We start from the raw sequence: 16,297 nt of genomic DNA on the forward strand, positions 1-16,297 counted from the left end.
TTATTAAGCACTAACTGTGCAATAGCCACTGTGTTAGACACCAACGATACCAAGTAAAAGATTAAATTCCTTCAATCTTGTTTGGGTTTTCCCAGAAGCATGCCATAAGGGAAGGAGTTGGGTGCAGGCAGTATTTGGAAGGTAATTCCAGGGAGCACAAGTAGATGAGTGGGAAAAGTGCGACAAGTCAGTCAGAAAAACCATCCATGTGTGTCCTGATGAACAAGTTATCCCTGTGGGCAGCTGAGACTTAGTCCTACTGGGGACTCTTGGAAGAATCATGAAGAATGTGTCTCAGAAGTGTCCCCCTGAGGGACGAGGGAGCAGGGTGTGGCATATTTCTTTCCAAATATGACCACAACAGTATCTCCCAGTCCACACGCTCTTTTTACAACATGACCTTGAGACTCATCTATTCAAGAGCTTGGGTCTATGTTCACGCTCCACGAATATAGACAAACTTGAGACATTGGTGGAAGTGGTGCTATGTGATTTCAGAGGCTAGGACATAAAGGGCAATACAACTTCCTCCTGTTTCTTTTAGGTGCTTGCTTTTAGAAGCTCAAACTAGTCCTCCAGAGAAGCTGCGTGAAGATGACACACGCAGTTGTTCCAGCCATCAGGCCCAGCTGAGGCCCCAGCTACAACCAGCATTGACTGCCAGAAATGTGAGTGAGCAAGCCTTCCCACGATTCTCGTCCTCGGTCATCAAGTCGCCCTCAGCCTTCTCAGCTGAGGCTCAGACATCATGGAGCAGAGACAAGCTGTCCTCATGTGCTCTTTCCAAATTCCTAGCTCCCAGAATCCAAGAGCATGGTAAAATTGTTGTGCTTGGAGGACTCAGTTTGGAGTGGTTTGTTACGCAGCAGCAGGTAACTGGACACTGCAGCATCGTCCACCGATATCCAGCCCTCATTGGTTGTGAAGCATTAAACCTCCAGCATAATCAGGCTGTCCTACATGGCTGAGCAAGCTCCTGCAGCCCTGGAGAAAGCCCACAGGCAGAGAAGTACAGAGATGCAGGCAGGCAAGGTAGGAAGCCATCAGGGATTACATCCCTGTTGCTGGCAGATGTCAGTAAGGCCTGAGGTAGGCTGAGGGCACAGGGTAGAGCAACACCAGGACCAACCTCACCTCTTGTCAATTTGCACACATTATTGGGTAGAAAATCAGCATGTAAAATGGCAAGCTACAAGATGCTAAATCCAGTGACTGCGTTAGCACAGGGTGTTCTGGGAACTCAAAGGACAGTCTCCTATTCCAGAGCTCAAGGTATGAGGAAGGTTTCCCAGAAGGACAATCCAATGAGTGCTTTGCCTTCCAGGGCACCAGAATGTGATGACGAGGGTGAGGAGAAATCGGTAACTTCTCCAATATGCTTAACTGTTTTGGAAATACACGTTTTATACAAAGCCATCTATTTTGGGGATAGCATCATGTTTGTCATTAAACTGAAACCCTGGTAGGTTACAATTAAGTATGTGGTGACTCCTGACTTCTTTTCATAATAAAACAGTATCTCAACCTGCACAGGATTGATTTAATGACCTGAAGAGATGTACACAAATCATTACATCCTTATGGATCAATAACTTTTCACAGATTGTACACTGTCACGTGACCACCACCCAGATAAAGGAACGAAACATAACCACACCCAGAAACTCTTTGTGTGCCCCCTTCCAGGTGCTACCTCCCCAAGGGTGACTACCATCCTGATTCCTAATACCTAGGTTAGCTTTCCCTGCTCTGAACATTACATGGATGGAATCATACCCTGTCTCCTTGTTTGTGTCTCACTTTTTCACTCACCATTATTTTAGTGAGATATGTCTATCTTCCATGTAGGTGTTTATTCTGACTTGAATTGTTTAATTTTAACTGCCACTTGTTAAATGTTTCTTTCTCTGGAAAAACTGGAGGCCTGTGGTTATCATCTGGCATGCCAACATTCTGCATCCAACTGAGGAGAGCCTGTAGTGGGGGAAAAAAGAAAAGAATTTTCCTAAATGCTCTGCATTACAGCAAGTGTTTCCTCTGGAATTTTGGCAAGGGTGTAGGAAGGGAAGTGCCTTAGCCATTTAGAGGACTTTGTCCTCAGATGCCCTAATTCTGTAGTCAAACAATTCCCATTGGAAAGTTGAATGAAGACTGTTCTGAGATTTCTGAGTAGAACTCCATATTAGGAATGTAAAACCTAGAGTTTTAATTTAAAGTACCACCTGTGGTGTTTATTTGCATGTATTGTCACAGTTTTCACTCATCATCCCAGCAAGCGCTGGGAATTTGGGGCCAATGATGTCGGGGGAAGTGCCTTCCTATTCTGAAATGTCAGTGCCTCTTAAAAAAAAAAAAAACTTATACAGAAAGAGAACTTTAATTTAGCAACTGTATTACCAAGTTCTACCACACTGCAGTAAAACTGCAGAAACTTCCATCTTCTTTGCTCAGAAAGTAGTGATATTCTGAGCTGAGCCTTCCCCAACAGAGAAATGAACTATTTTAAAATGTGCAGACAGTTGAAATTGCAAAAACAATCTCTCCAATATGTTAACAGCCTCAGGAGAATGTGGATAACCATATGCCAAAGGGGTATACAGAAGTCCTTAGGTGATTCACAAATTGGTAAGAGCATGTGGCCTAGTCATTCTGGTCACGTTCCATTGTCCCCTGTTTTCTGAAATTTTTCTTTGCAAGAATACCCCAACTAACTATAGCCTCTGTATGTATCTAAAGTGTTATACAATGTTCTGAAAAGCTAGAGTGCTTTTGGCCTCGGTTACTAGGGACAGCTAGAAGGCAAGGAGGGCATTGAATTGATCTTTTTAATGTTAATCAAACTGTCTCTGGTATACTGTATTTAATTTTTAGCGACCTACTCTTTGAACCCACCCAGAGGTGCCTAGGAAGACAGGCTTGGCAATCTGTTTCCAAAAGTTCACAGCTTTGAAAACTATTGAGCAGTTCTACTTTGTACTCATGAAGCTGCCATGAGTCAGGATAAACTGGAGGGCAACTAACAACTCCAAGGCAGTTAATAACAAAATGGAGTAGCTACTTTCTGAGTAAAGAAGTTTCTGCAGTTTTACTGCAATATGGTAGAACTTAGGAATACAATCACTAATCTTTCTGCATAAGATTTTTAAGAGGCACCGACATATTTCAGAGTAGAAAGGAGCTTCCCTCCTCATCATTGGCCCCAAATGTCCAATAATGATAACTAGCATTTATTATGTACTTACAGCATTCCAGACCTTGTCCGTGCATGATTACATTTAAACCTCACAACAACCTAAACCAAACCCATCGCCATTGAGTCGATTCTGACTCATGGCGACCCTATAGGACAGAGTAGAACTGCCTCGTAGGGTTTCCAAGACTGTAAATCTCTGCAGAACCAGTCACATCTTTCTCCTGCAGAGTAGCTGGTGGGTTTGAATCACCAGCCTTTTGGCTAACAGCCAAGCCCTTAACCACTGCACCAGCAGTGCTCCTTATACACAACAACCTAAGAGGCTGTTATTACTATTATGCCTATATTTTCACACGCAAGAAACTGAGACTTAGAAAGAGTAACTTGTTAAAACTCATGCAGGTGGATGAGCTGGCTTTGAACCTAAGAGGTCTGGCTCCAGAAACAGTGCCCAGAAACCTAAGCTATATGCCCTGTAGTTCAAGGACTCCATGATTGTAAAATATGAGTACGATCATACCTGCCTTATAGGGTTCTTGAGATATTTCAATGAATGATTCATATAAAGTGGTGAGCAGAGGTTTTGACCGTAATGAAGTCCTCAATAAATGTTATCTACTATTGTTATTGACAAAATAATGGTAAGAGAATGACTAACCTGGAGAACTTGGTGGCAACATGATAGTGGCCTTAGAAATAGGGTGTTGCTTTAGAACTTGGGCACCGCTATTTCTTGTAACTGACTTTTGGAAAATCACCTAAACTCTTTGAGTCTCTTTCTAATCTCAGTGACGGAGACAATAATCACTACCTTTCAGAATTTGTATGAAGCACATGTTAAAAGTGCTCTAAAAATGTCTAGCACACGATGGGAACCTATCAGAGATTCATTTCTTTTTCAACAAGCTCTGTGACTCTGGACTAGAGAATGAGATTGTGATCAACAAGAAGTTGAGATTTGGTCCAAAACCTGACCATTAACCCTAAGGCACTTCTTCAAGAGAAAGTTCTGGCTCACTGTAGAAGCTGACTCAGGATTTTGGGTAAGAAATTTGGTTGATGAACTATTTGAACCTCTAATCCTTTAACTAACATGGAACCAGGAAAATACTCACACAGTCTTATACATTCTCCGGAATTGCTCAAGCCACAGCAGTTTTTAATAAACCTCAGGATCTATGAGCCTCATCTACAGCGATTAACAGTAGCTGGAAGATGCATTACAGACATCGGAAGTTCTAGTCACTGGCCTGCTTCTGGCTATTTTTGGCTGAATCTTGTTTCTCCAGTAACTGGAGGTGATGTTCGTCCATGCTGGTTTTCTTAGTGACAGCATGCAGGAGGATATTTTATTAAAATAATCTTTAACCCACTCTCTTCATTCTATGATTTTCCTTTCCAAACCAGGAGCCAGAGTCTTTGATTTCCTCTTCTTAGGTTTTTGCTGGGCAAAAGGTGATGTGGAGAAAAGGAAAAAGAGGAGTGACTTTGAAGGTAGTAGAAGAAAGCAAGGAGCTTTCCACTCAGTCCAGGAAGGTGTTAGAAAGCACCAGTCCCATGAGCAGGGAGGGCCAAACCAACCTCACTTTTGAGAGCTGCCCTGGGGAGTATTGTAGAGTTTAATTTGAATGATGTTTCAAGTTAAAACAGAGAGGTTTATTAAGGGTTTAAAACAATTGCCATTGGGGAACTACACAGCCTATTGAAATGGAACCAGGTAGTCCTGGGGCAGTTTCTTGTATATGTATTCTTACGGGGTGAAAAGAGGAACCGAACTATAGGGAGGGCAATTACAGGAAAATGAATGAATATTGTAATAATCACACTCTGATTGGTTACTGATTATTAATAGATTTAGTTAGTGATTACAGATAATTTCACAGGAGGCTTACATCATGGTCACAAGATGCTGACATGTATTTTATTTTTCTTGCAAAAATATCTCGACAGCCCCCAGACAGAACTCTTTCTGAGTACATTTATTTTGAGGGGTACAGATGTTCACTTGGTTAAGACCCCTCGGGGCATATGGTTTCACATCCTGGTTTTGGCCCCTGAGGAAAAACATGTTTTTTTCTCAAAAACATAGTTGTTAGTCTAGAAATCCAGATTAAAATGAGATAGCAGGATCAGCATGTTGTGCCTCGGTCTCACTGACTGCACTGAAGTTTGTCTTTTCCTGAGACAGGAAGCAGTGAGAGCAGCAAGCTGCCTGGTGGTTATAAAGAAGAAAACCTGAGGTACTGAAGCTTCCAGAAGCAGCCAGTATTTCCATGAACAGAAACAGCAGTCAGCAGACCTGGAGGAACCAAGCAAGCTCTTACAGACATCTCATTGTGGATCAGAGAGGACCAGGGGCTCAGGATAGTGGCCATCTGCATTAGCAATTTAAACTCTTTTCTTTGACACTCCACCATTCTGAGAGAAAATCTTCAGGGCTCGACCCCTGCCAGTAGGCCCTTGCCCTTTGTCCTAATTTCAGGCTCCCTCTGCCACATTGGAATAGCTATCATTTGGTTTCCTTTGAGGAGCCCTGGTGACACAGTGGTTAAAACACTCAGGCACTAACTGAAAGGTCAGCAGTTTGAACCCACTAGACTCTCTGCGGGAGGAAGATGCGGTCTCCCACTTCCGTAAAGATTACAGCCTTGGAAACCCTATGGGCAGTTCTACTGTATCCTACAGAGTCCCTAGTGGTTGGAACCAACTCGACAGCTGTGGGTTTGGTATGGTTTGGTTGGCCCCCTTTGGTAATCTCCTTGGGCTCGCCTACCATTTTCCCTTGTGGTCCCATCTGGTCATCTCCTTGCAACTCATATACCTTTCTATCCATGTGGCCCCACTTTATAGTTTCCTTGGGAATCTGAGGTCTCATAGTCTCCCCAGGGCCTCTCTCAAAAGAGAAGTTGGCTTGGCCTCCCTGTTCCTTTCTCCCCTAGGCATGAACTTTAAAATGTAACTACCCAACCCGAGGCCAGCACAGCCAACTACTTAGCCCCAACCTGAAACCCCAAGAAAGGCAGTTTCCCACAGTTCCCAGCTAGTTCTCTTCAGCTCTCCCCTTGAGGATGCCTGCATTGGTTGTGCTCCTGGGAGGTCCTGAGTGACATGCTGCACACCTCTCTGGGAACTGTGAGTGTTATAAACCTGGTTACTTTCATGGCTTCCCTCCCTGACACCTCTTTCAGGTGACACCTGACTTGCCATCTACGAATCTGTTAAAACACTGTCAAGGTCGCTTTGACCCTGGGGATTCCTGAAACCTGATGGGGGCAGCATCCCTAACAGCTGAGATTGAATCTTCCACCAGACAGGTAGATGGAGGCTGGAGTCTGATTTCAGTTAGTTGTTAAAAAACAAGGAATTATAATATATTTACCACACCTGATTTTGTAGCTGCAGATGGGTAACCAAAAGCCAAACCTGTTGCTGTTGAGTCAATTCCAACTCATAGCAACCCTATAGAACAGATTAGAGCTGCCCCATAGGGTTTCCAAGGAGCAGCTGGTGGATTCTAACTGCTGGCCTTTTGGTTAGCAACTGAGCTCTTAACCTCTGCGCCACTGGGGCTCTTGCACCTCTATACCCTCCACAAATATAAACCCAGTTGAAAGTTTACAGTCTAAGGTCATAGTACCTGGGCCTCTTGTAATGATTAGAAAATGTTGCCACGTTAACCCAGTTAGAGGTGAAGACAGAGAGACCCGGAGAGATACTAAAGTGAGTGATTCCGCTGCAACAGAAGTGTAAGGGAGTCCAGGTGAGTGAAATCCATAATTCTAGATTTCCTTGCTCGTAATTGCTCCCTCTCCAGTTTTGCAAAATGTTGTCTTGATGTGGTATCTGGTCTTTCAAGCAATATTTTATTTCTGCTCATGATATTTATAGAAACCTGATGGAGGATGGAAATGTAACTGAGCTCCCCTGATACCTTTGAGAGCCCCGGTTCCTGCTTTCCTTTGCATACAGTCTCCAGGTTGCTTTTTCCTTGTTGGAGAACAGGAAGCTTAGGGAAGTGACTCATGATTGAAAAGGACTTTGGAATCCCAAGATGAAAGTGCTTGTTGGACCTGAAGTGCTTTTCCTTTAAGGGTTACCTCTGTTTAGGCTTCGGCTACCACTTGGTTGTGTTTAAAGGAAAGGCTCGTTTCAGAAATTGATCCCTTTACCCTCTGAGCAACCAAAGTCAGCAGAATTGAAAAGGGATTTGAGCCTGCCACTGGCTGCATGTTGCAGAGGTCTGTTATCACTCCTGCATGGGGAGAGTCTCCTGGGCTTGGCTGGCCTTGAGCAGTTAATGAAGGCACCTGTAGGGTCACCTTAATCTTTTTGTGTTACACTTGAACACTTGAAGGTGGGTGAGAGACATGAGCTCCACAGAGGGAAGGAAAGGGGCAGTTGCCCAGCTGCACGCCTGCCAGGCCCCCTCAGTCCTGCCTTTGATCAGATGGCTTTCAAACCTTGTGACAAGGTTTGCTCACACCATGAGTCTCTGATGAGAAGAAAACTTGACTGAATTGGGTTGGGTGGTGAGAGAGAGGCCAGGGGACAGAGAAATGGACTCTGGGAAGATACTTATGGTCTGAGTCACTGCAGGTTGGGGGCCTGTCAGAAGTCTTCACAAGCTGAGAAACCCCAGTAGGCTGTGTCTACCTGTCTCTCTTCTGATTTATTGCTACCCTTCTCCTCGTACTAATTTCCTTGAATTTGATGACTTTTCTTTTCTTCTTATTTTTATTTCTTCTTCCTAATGGTTCTTGGTAGAAGCAGAGATAGAGCTTGGAAAGACTTAAGAAATCATCATCAACTTTCCCACTTTATAGAAGAGGAAACTGAGGTGTGTGAGTGACCAGCCAATCTGGTGACAGAGCCAGGGATAAGAGTTTGAATGTCCTGGCTCCTCTCTGGGGATCTTCATAGGAAGTCCCTCTGCCTTGTCCTCTCTCTCTCTCCTCCTATCTCTCACATCCACACAATGGAGCCAGGAAGTAGGAAATTGGGGCCTTGTCCTGATTCTGTCACCAATCAATCAGCCATGTGACTTGCTTGAAATGGCTCTGCCCCTGGGCTGCACTTTGCCCATCTATGAAACCAAGGACTGGATTAAAGTATCTCAGTGGTAGAGATATGTTCACTCAACTCCTGGGCACATGGGGAGACTGCATTTTCCAGCTTCAGCTCTACACCCAGAGGGGCCTTGGAAGAAAGGCTTGATGATCTGCTTCTGAAAAGTCACAACCGCGAAAGCCCTATGGAGAAGTTTGACACATGGGTTTGTCACGAGTCAGAACTAACTGCACAGCAACTTATTTGGCGCTATTATTTGAGACCAGATGACTGAGTTTTGGCCAGTGGAATGGAGTAGAAGTGATGACCTCACACCCAGACTTGGTAATCATACACCATCCAGTCCTCTTCACCCTCTCTTCCTATTTCGTGGTGAGCTTGAAGGCCACATGTGGAGGCTAGTAGCATTAAAACATGGAAAAATGACCATATGGAGTATTAGCATTATTCCCTCCCTACAACATACCCCTTCTTTGCATCCACATTGGACCATGACGTGAGAGCACAAATCCTTTATTCACCTACTGAGAATTAGGGATTATTTGTTACAGCAATTAGCTTACCCTGATGAATAAAACTTCTAAAGTCCCTTTCAGCTATAATGTGTTAAGCTTATAATTCTTGTTAGTTGATTTTATTCTCCTTCATTCAACATTTACCAAGAGCCTGCAGCACACCAGAAATTGTGCTAAGACATAGTCCTTGAGCCCTGTCAGGAGCCTTCTGGCCCCAAATCTAATTCAAACACGATTGGGAGGAATCCGGTGCATGAAGCATAGCCTGCCTTTGCTTTCTCAGTTGTTCTCCCACCACAGTGATCGTTATGGATTGAATTGTGTACCCCCAAAATATGTGTCGGAATCCTAACCCCTATACTTGTGGATGTAACCTGCTTGGGAATAGGGTTTTCTTAAGTTAATAAGGCCGTATCAATGTAGGGCCTATCCTAAACCTGATCACGTCTGAGTTGATACAAAGAGCAGCTTAGACAAAGAGACAAGCAGCACAGATGGGGGAAGATAGATGCCACGTGAAGATCGACAAGGAGCCAAGGATCTTCCCCCAGAGCCAACAGACAGCTTCCTCTATAGCCAGTGTTTAAGCATTCAGCTGCTCACCAGAAGATCAGAGGTTTGAACCCACCAGCTGCTCCACAGGAGAAAGATGTGGCAGTCTGCTTCCATAAATATTTACAGCCTTGAAAACCCCGTGAGGCAGCTCTACTCTGTATCACAGGGTCGCTATGAATCAAAATCAACTTGACAGCAACGGGTTTAGTTTTTCCTATTTGAGGGACAGCCTCTTAAACTGTGAGAAAATAAATTTCTGTTTTTTAAAGCCACCCACATATGGTGTTCCTGTTACAGCAGCACTAGGAAGCTAAGACAGTGGTTAACCTCACAGAGGAAGCTGGAGGAAAGTAAATGGCTTCCAATTGCCATTACCCAGCACCGTTTGTAGGCAGTCTCAGAGCAATTATTGAGTACCAATGGGCCAGTTTACAAAAGGATGGGGGCCAGGGTCTCTCTAATTATGGGGCTGGTGGCTCTAGTTGAAATGATCCAACACTATCCACTTCAGGGGACTATGTGACCCTATTTAGAAATACCTATATTGGGCTTTTTATGTTCTCTTGAAAACATCTTTGAATCAGGCCATGGACAAGTACTATCTATCCTCATTAGAACCGCCAGTTCCCTACTGGCTGTGGCGTCCACTCCCTCTCCCGAATTCTTTAGGTCCCTTTTTTTTTTTCTGGGCACTGCAGCTCAGCACATCCATCTGGCCAGTGAAAGAATATAATAGGGCATATTTTCAGCATGACCAATTAGATGTTCAACTCCCATTAACAATAACAGGACTTACGCTCCAGATTCTTCCTCAATAAATCCGGCCTTTTCCCTTATGAGCAACAGATGGGTTTTCCACAATGGCTCATTACCTCTGGCTCAGCTCTGCTGCCAGAAATGAAATATAAAGTTATTTATGGATGGAGAAAGATGCATAAGTCACTGTGGATTATTTTCTGCCATCCGTTTTCATTTATTTAGTTAGAGTTTTCTATTTCTCGAGATGAACAAGTTAGAGAAGATGGTGGTGTCCCCAGTGGGAATGGAGATGAATGTCCCTTCAGCCTGGTTACTTTTCCTGATGGTCACAGACCTCTGGGGGGGATGTTGCATTTTCCACAAGAAATGGTAATTGGGATATTTCCATAGAGAAAACACCCATTCCTCAAAAGATTCTCTAACCCCTGACAGGCCTTCTCTGAGAAATTTGGTCAGTAAGAGGCAAGACAGAGCCATTGAGCTGCCCCTGATACATTTGGGAAAAGAAAACAAATCGCCCCTCTAAAGAATGCCAATATTTTTCAGCACCTGACATCTCAGCCAGGTGGAGACTATTCCTCTGTCAATTGGAGAAGAAGGACAGGGAGACAGGTTGTGCCATCATACTGGATGTTATATGAAAAAGTGCACAGTAAAAGGGTAAAAACCCAAGCAGAAAAAGAAAGGTGAGTTGGGAGAAAGATATAGAAAATAGAATCATATAGAATATTCAGAGTTTGTGAATGTGAGACAGGCTTTGTTATGTGAGTATACTCCTTTTCGGTATAGTTCTGATCCGGACAATTCCTTAAATTCTCTGCCTCTGTTTTCTCATCTCGAACGTGAAGATGATGACAGCGGGTATGTCATAGAATTGGTTTGAGGATTAAATGGATTAATAGTGGTAAAGCACTTATAATAGGGCCTACCATGTCAAAAGTGCTACAACTGATTGTTACTTACAGAAACTCAAGCCAGTAGTGGACATTCATCGCTTTGTCTTCCCGTGTGGTTCAGTGGGGCTGTGAAATATAAGAACTTTCTTGCCCTTCAAGCCACAGGAGTGGAGACATTATTTAATCCAAGTTCTTGCTTAAGATTTCTTGGATGGATAGAAAGGAAACATGGCCAGTGCCTTTCTTAAGGGCGAGGCTATAAATCAAGATGCTTCCAGAGGGCATGTAACGCGCTCTGTGGAAAAAGCTGATCAGCTACACAGGAGATGATTCCAGCAGAGTGAGAAGCAGAGATGAGAGATGAAGAGAGAGAGAGAGGGAAAGAAGAGTGTGACCTAATCAGCGTTACAGTTTCTGGGTTTCATCATTTTCCAAGCCAGCTATACTTATGTCCTTCTGGCGGTTCTCTTACATGAATCAGGAGATCCCTTTTCTGGAGCAGGAGGGAAGGCACGGTCAGTTCAAACTGGGTTTCTGTTATTCATAATCAAAACAGCAAAATTTACTGAAAAATACAGCTCTCTGTGCCCTGCCCCTCTCACCTCCCTATGTTAGAAAGAAACAGAGTGAGAGAGAGATTGATCATGGGGTGTGAGTTGGGTGAAGTGCCATTTTAAGGAGGACTTCAAAGACAGAAGTAAGCTTAGGGTTATTTTATAATCCAAACACATGTTTCACAGAACCTTAGAGTCTCAGAGCTGAGAAGGGCCTCACAGATTTCAGTCAGATAATATGACTTCAGAATTTGTCTGGACATTACAAAACACAGAGAAGCCCATTCTGCTGAGTTAGTCAATAGAAAGTTATTCCTCGTATTGAAGCAGAACTGGCTTAGCAAAGTGTTCCCTTGTCATTCCTAGTCCTCCCCTCTGGAAAGTTATAAGTTTCTGTTCTCGTTTATATGAGAGGATTACAATATTTGAAGAGAGTTTTTATTTCCTCCTAAGTCTTCTTCCTTGGAACAAACATCGTCACCAGAACGTACCATTGAATATTACTAAGATGCATACTTTTGGACACTCAGGAGTCAACAGGATTGGTGAAAAGAATTCTTACTTAAAGTAGGACCATATACTTTATTAAAATATGGCAAGGCTGATTGGAATCTGTTACCTGGAAAAAAATGAACATAGTCCTGGAACAACCTTCCAGCAGACAAAATAGTTGGCTGTACAGCTGTGATTCCAGACACTGGTGACCCCTAATTTTGGGAGCTACTAAACCAGAAACTAATCGGTAATACATAAGCCCAATTTCATTTTTCCCTAGGTTGATTTCGTTTAGAACTAAGAAAGATATATCACGCTAAAGATATCATCCTGTGGTTGGTAAGTTTTTATTTAAAAAAAAAAAATTCGTGTTGCAGGGAGTCTCTTGAAATTCTATCCACTTTACCTTTGCAAGAGTTTTAAATGAAAAGAATACACTTTTAAAACCTCATTTGCTGGATTTGAGGAGGAGAAATTAAACTCTAGAACACAGATGACTTCTCCACACCTCAGGTTTCATGCCTCTGGACCTAGAGATCTGATTCTAGCTGGACTTTTATTCCCGTTTAGAAAGCAGAAGAAATGAAACGACTATAGTTGTTCTTTTTTTTTTTTTTTGAATTACAGCCAGTGCAACAGACAGACCTCGGGTACAGCTGTGAAAATAAAATGAAGAAAAGAGGGGAAAGAACAATGACCTACAGCAGTTCTTGCATTTCAAAGGACTGACATATTGTTGCTATAATTTTGGAGGCTATGGGAAGTACTACTGAACATTCCGAAAGCTGAATAGATTTTCAAATCTTTCTCAGAGCCTGCCCGCATCGGAAATAATTGAGGCATAGGTTAGCATTGGCCGTTTTCAATTTCCATAGTGATAGTAACGCTGAAGTTTGAAGCACCAGAAAACATGGCACCTGGATCATATGGGCTTAATGCTTTTGTATCATTTAACTGTTGCCACAGACATGCTGCTCAAACTGCAATTGCACATCTATATAAATGGCTAAAACCATAAAAGTTGACAATGTCAAGTCCTGATGAGGATGTGGAGCAACTGAAAGTCTCATACAAGCCTGGAGGTAATGTAAAATGGTATGGTCACTTCGCGGAACAGTTTGGTGGTTTCTTATACTTTCATATGACCCAGAAAGCCCACTCCTAACTTTTTACCCAAGATAAACAAAATGTATATGTCCATACCAAAACTTATACATGAAGTTTATAGCACCTTTATTCATAATTTCTCCAGACTGGACACAACCCAATGCCCATTAGCTGTGGAATTGATAAACCGTGCTTCAGTCACACGATGGAACACTACTCAGCAATAATAAAGAACAGACCACTGAGACATGTGACAACAAGGATTCATCGCAAATCCATTACCCTAAGTGAAAATACCCCAGGCACAAAAGGCCACAGGCTGTATGATTCTAATTATACGACAAACTGGAAAAAGCAAAACTATAGAGACAGAACAGAGCAGTGGTTGCAAGGGGCTGGGAGTGGTGGAGAGAAATGATTGCAAAGAGTCATGCAGAAAGTTTTTGGAGGGTTGTAAATACCTTATGTCTTGATTGCAGTGGTGATCACATGACCATCATGTATATATTTTTCAGAATTCATAGAATGGTATGCCAAAAATCATATTGTATGTGAATTATATCTTTATAAACCTCACTTTAAAAAGTGCTGTACAACAATTTGCCCAAAAACTTTGTGGTTTAAAATAACAATTGTCTAGGACCTGTGGATTGGTAGGAGGGTGGTGGGCAATTCACTTGGCTGACACAGCTGGGGCAGCTTTACTTCATTCTGCAGGTCTACAGGTCTGGATCTGTCCTGTAAGCCTCTCATCATCCTTGAACTTCAGGGTAGCTGTGATATGTTCATCTCATACTGATGGTGGAGGCACAACAGAGCAAGTCCAATCACAGGAGAACATTTCAAGCACTTGCTTGCATTTCACCTGCTAACATCCCCTTGGCCAAAGGAAATCACATGACATAGTTCAAATCCAAGAGGTAGGAAAGTAAACTCTTACTCCCTGGTGGCGCAGTTGTTAAACATTTGGCTGCTAACCAAAGGGTCAGCAGTTTGAATCCACCAGCTGCTCCTTGGAAATCCTATGGGGCAGTTCTACTCTGTCCTATAGGGTCGCTATGAGTTGGAATTGACTCATCGGAAATGGTTTGGGTTTTTTTGGCCTAGAAGAACATGGCAAAGATGGGAGTGAAAAGTTGGAAGAATAATCCAGTCTTATAGAAGGCTATTTACCGAGTCACAATTTAATAATATGTCCCCATGTTTCTTCAAGGATGGTAAGAAGAAATAGTCATAAGATCATATTTACTTTTTTCTGCATTGTCTCTGTTGATGAATTGGTCTTTATTTTACTGAGTGTTCTAACCATGAAGATCCTTATGATAAATTCTTCTTAGAATTTAGACCAGAAATTTATACTTCATATTCTGGAGAACAATACAGTTGTTTTTATTCAAACAATTAATTCTCAATAATTCATCTTGATCTCTTTTTGTGTTGGTAACCAGGAAGCTCAAAGTCAGTTGTATCACTCAACTGAGACAGCCATGATATTTTAGGTTCCTTTCATGTGTCTCTCCACTCTGCATGATATTTATATGTATCTGCCTAATTTTATATGTGCTTTTGTTGTAAGAGTCTCAAATATAAATTGAAAATAGGCTGAGATGCAGAAAGGGATTCATAAGTAATGCGAAGAATGGTAGATGGGAAGGCAGAGTATTTCCACTTTATTCATTTCCTTGGAATGTACTATGCAACCTTTAAAACTGCTTGATCTCTCTATGCCTTGGTTTCTTAATCATTTTGTAAGGCTAATTATGTCTCTCTCTACTTACTTTTCATCATAATGTAAAAAACATGTGAAATGACAATGAGCTTTTTTTTGGCACAATGGACTTTTTGGACATTAGCCATGTTCATAAGTGAATACACAGGTGTGACTTTAGTCCTAGAGGAAGCCCATATTCTTCTATAAATGGGACAGAAGTCTACCCTTGATTCCTTGCAGTGGCTTTGTCTGCCGAGTGGTTCAGGAGATTTGTAAGAAGAAAGAGAAGGCTCAATGTCAGCTCACAGGCAGTTTCAAACCTGAACAGAAGGATGACAGTTCTTCAGTTGCAGACAGTTGTGAAATGATCTGGTGATCTCAGGCTGGTTTTAAGTAAAAAGCTTGCCACAGTCCCAGTAAGATCCCGCGGGATTTACTGTGTCAAAGCCAAGGCTGAATGAACTGCGGGGATAAAGGAGCTTGACTGGCCACAGAAGGGTGGCTTCTAAGCCCATGAGTCATTGAAATGGTGTCTATGACAGTTCTTTGGTGAGTAGGTGCAGAGGGAACACTGCAATGAGTGTAATTAGTTCTCTGACCTATTCGTACTTTCCCTCGACCCACAGTGCAACACTGGGCAAACGTCATAACTTCTTAGAGCAATGTTTTTCACCATGAAAAATATTAAGAAAGTGCCTTAAATGGACAATTATTTAGAATTTGTAGAGGGATTTGAGCCATGAGACTTGTGATTTCCATGCGTTCAGAGCCTATGTTTGATTTTATCAAAGTTTTAAAACCCATGTGTTTCCAAGAAGCCATGGGTTAGTACAAACTTTCTTGAGGCTCAAAGTCTTTAGCATGCTCCGCTGCTAACTGAAAGGTTGGAGGGTCAAGTCCACCCAGAGTCACCTTGGAAGAAAGGCCTGTTGATCTATTTCTGAAAAACCAGCCACTGAAAACCCTGTAGAGCACAGTTCTACTATAACACAGATGGTCGCCATGAGTTGAGGCCAACTAGATGGCAGTCAACCACAACAACGATTTAAAGCTCCATGCGAAATTAAACGTTGAGGCCCTGTTTCTCAAAGTGCAGAACTCTTAGTAAAGTAGCATCCTATGATGGGTTATTTAATTTCAGTCGACTACAATCCCTTCTTTGAAGAGAATTTAGAAAAGCACAAACCTGTGTCAGGATCACCTAGAATGTTTATTAAAAGTGCTAATTGGGGCCTCCATTCCAGACCCTCTGCATTAGAATTTCAGAGATGGGTCCCTGGAGCTTTAAACAGGTTGTCAGCTGATGTTAAGAGACACTATCATTAAACCTTGATATTAAAACAGGGACTATCCTAAACCATGCTGCACAGCCACGGGTTCTTGCTTACCCCAAGTGCACCCATCCACGGAGTAAACAGGGAGCATCACCCCACTTTTTTCCTCAC

The sequence above is a fragment of the Loxodonta africana genome, chromosome 27 (genome assembly GCF_030014295.1).
Source record: "Loxodonta africana isolate mLoxAfr1 chromosome 27, mLoxAfr1.hap2, whole genome shotgun sequence".
In the NCBI taxonomy this organism is placed as follows: Eukaryota; Metazoa; Chordata; class Mammalia; order Proboscidea; family Elephantidae; genus Loxodonta; species Loxodonta africana.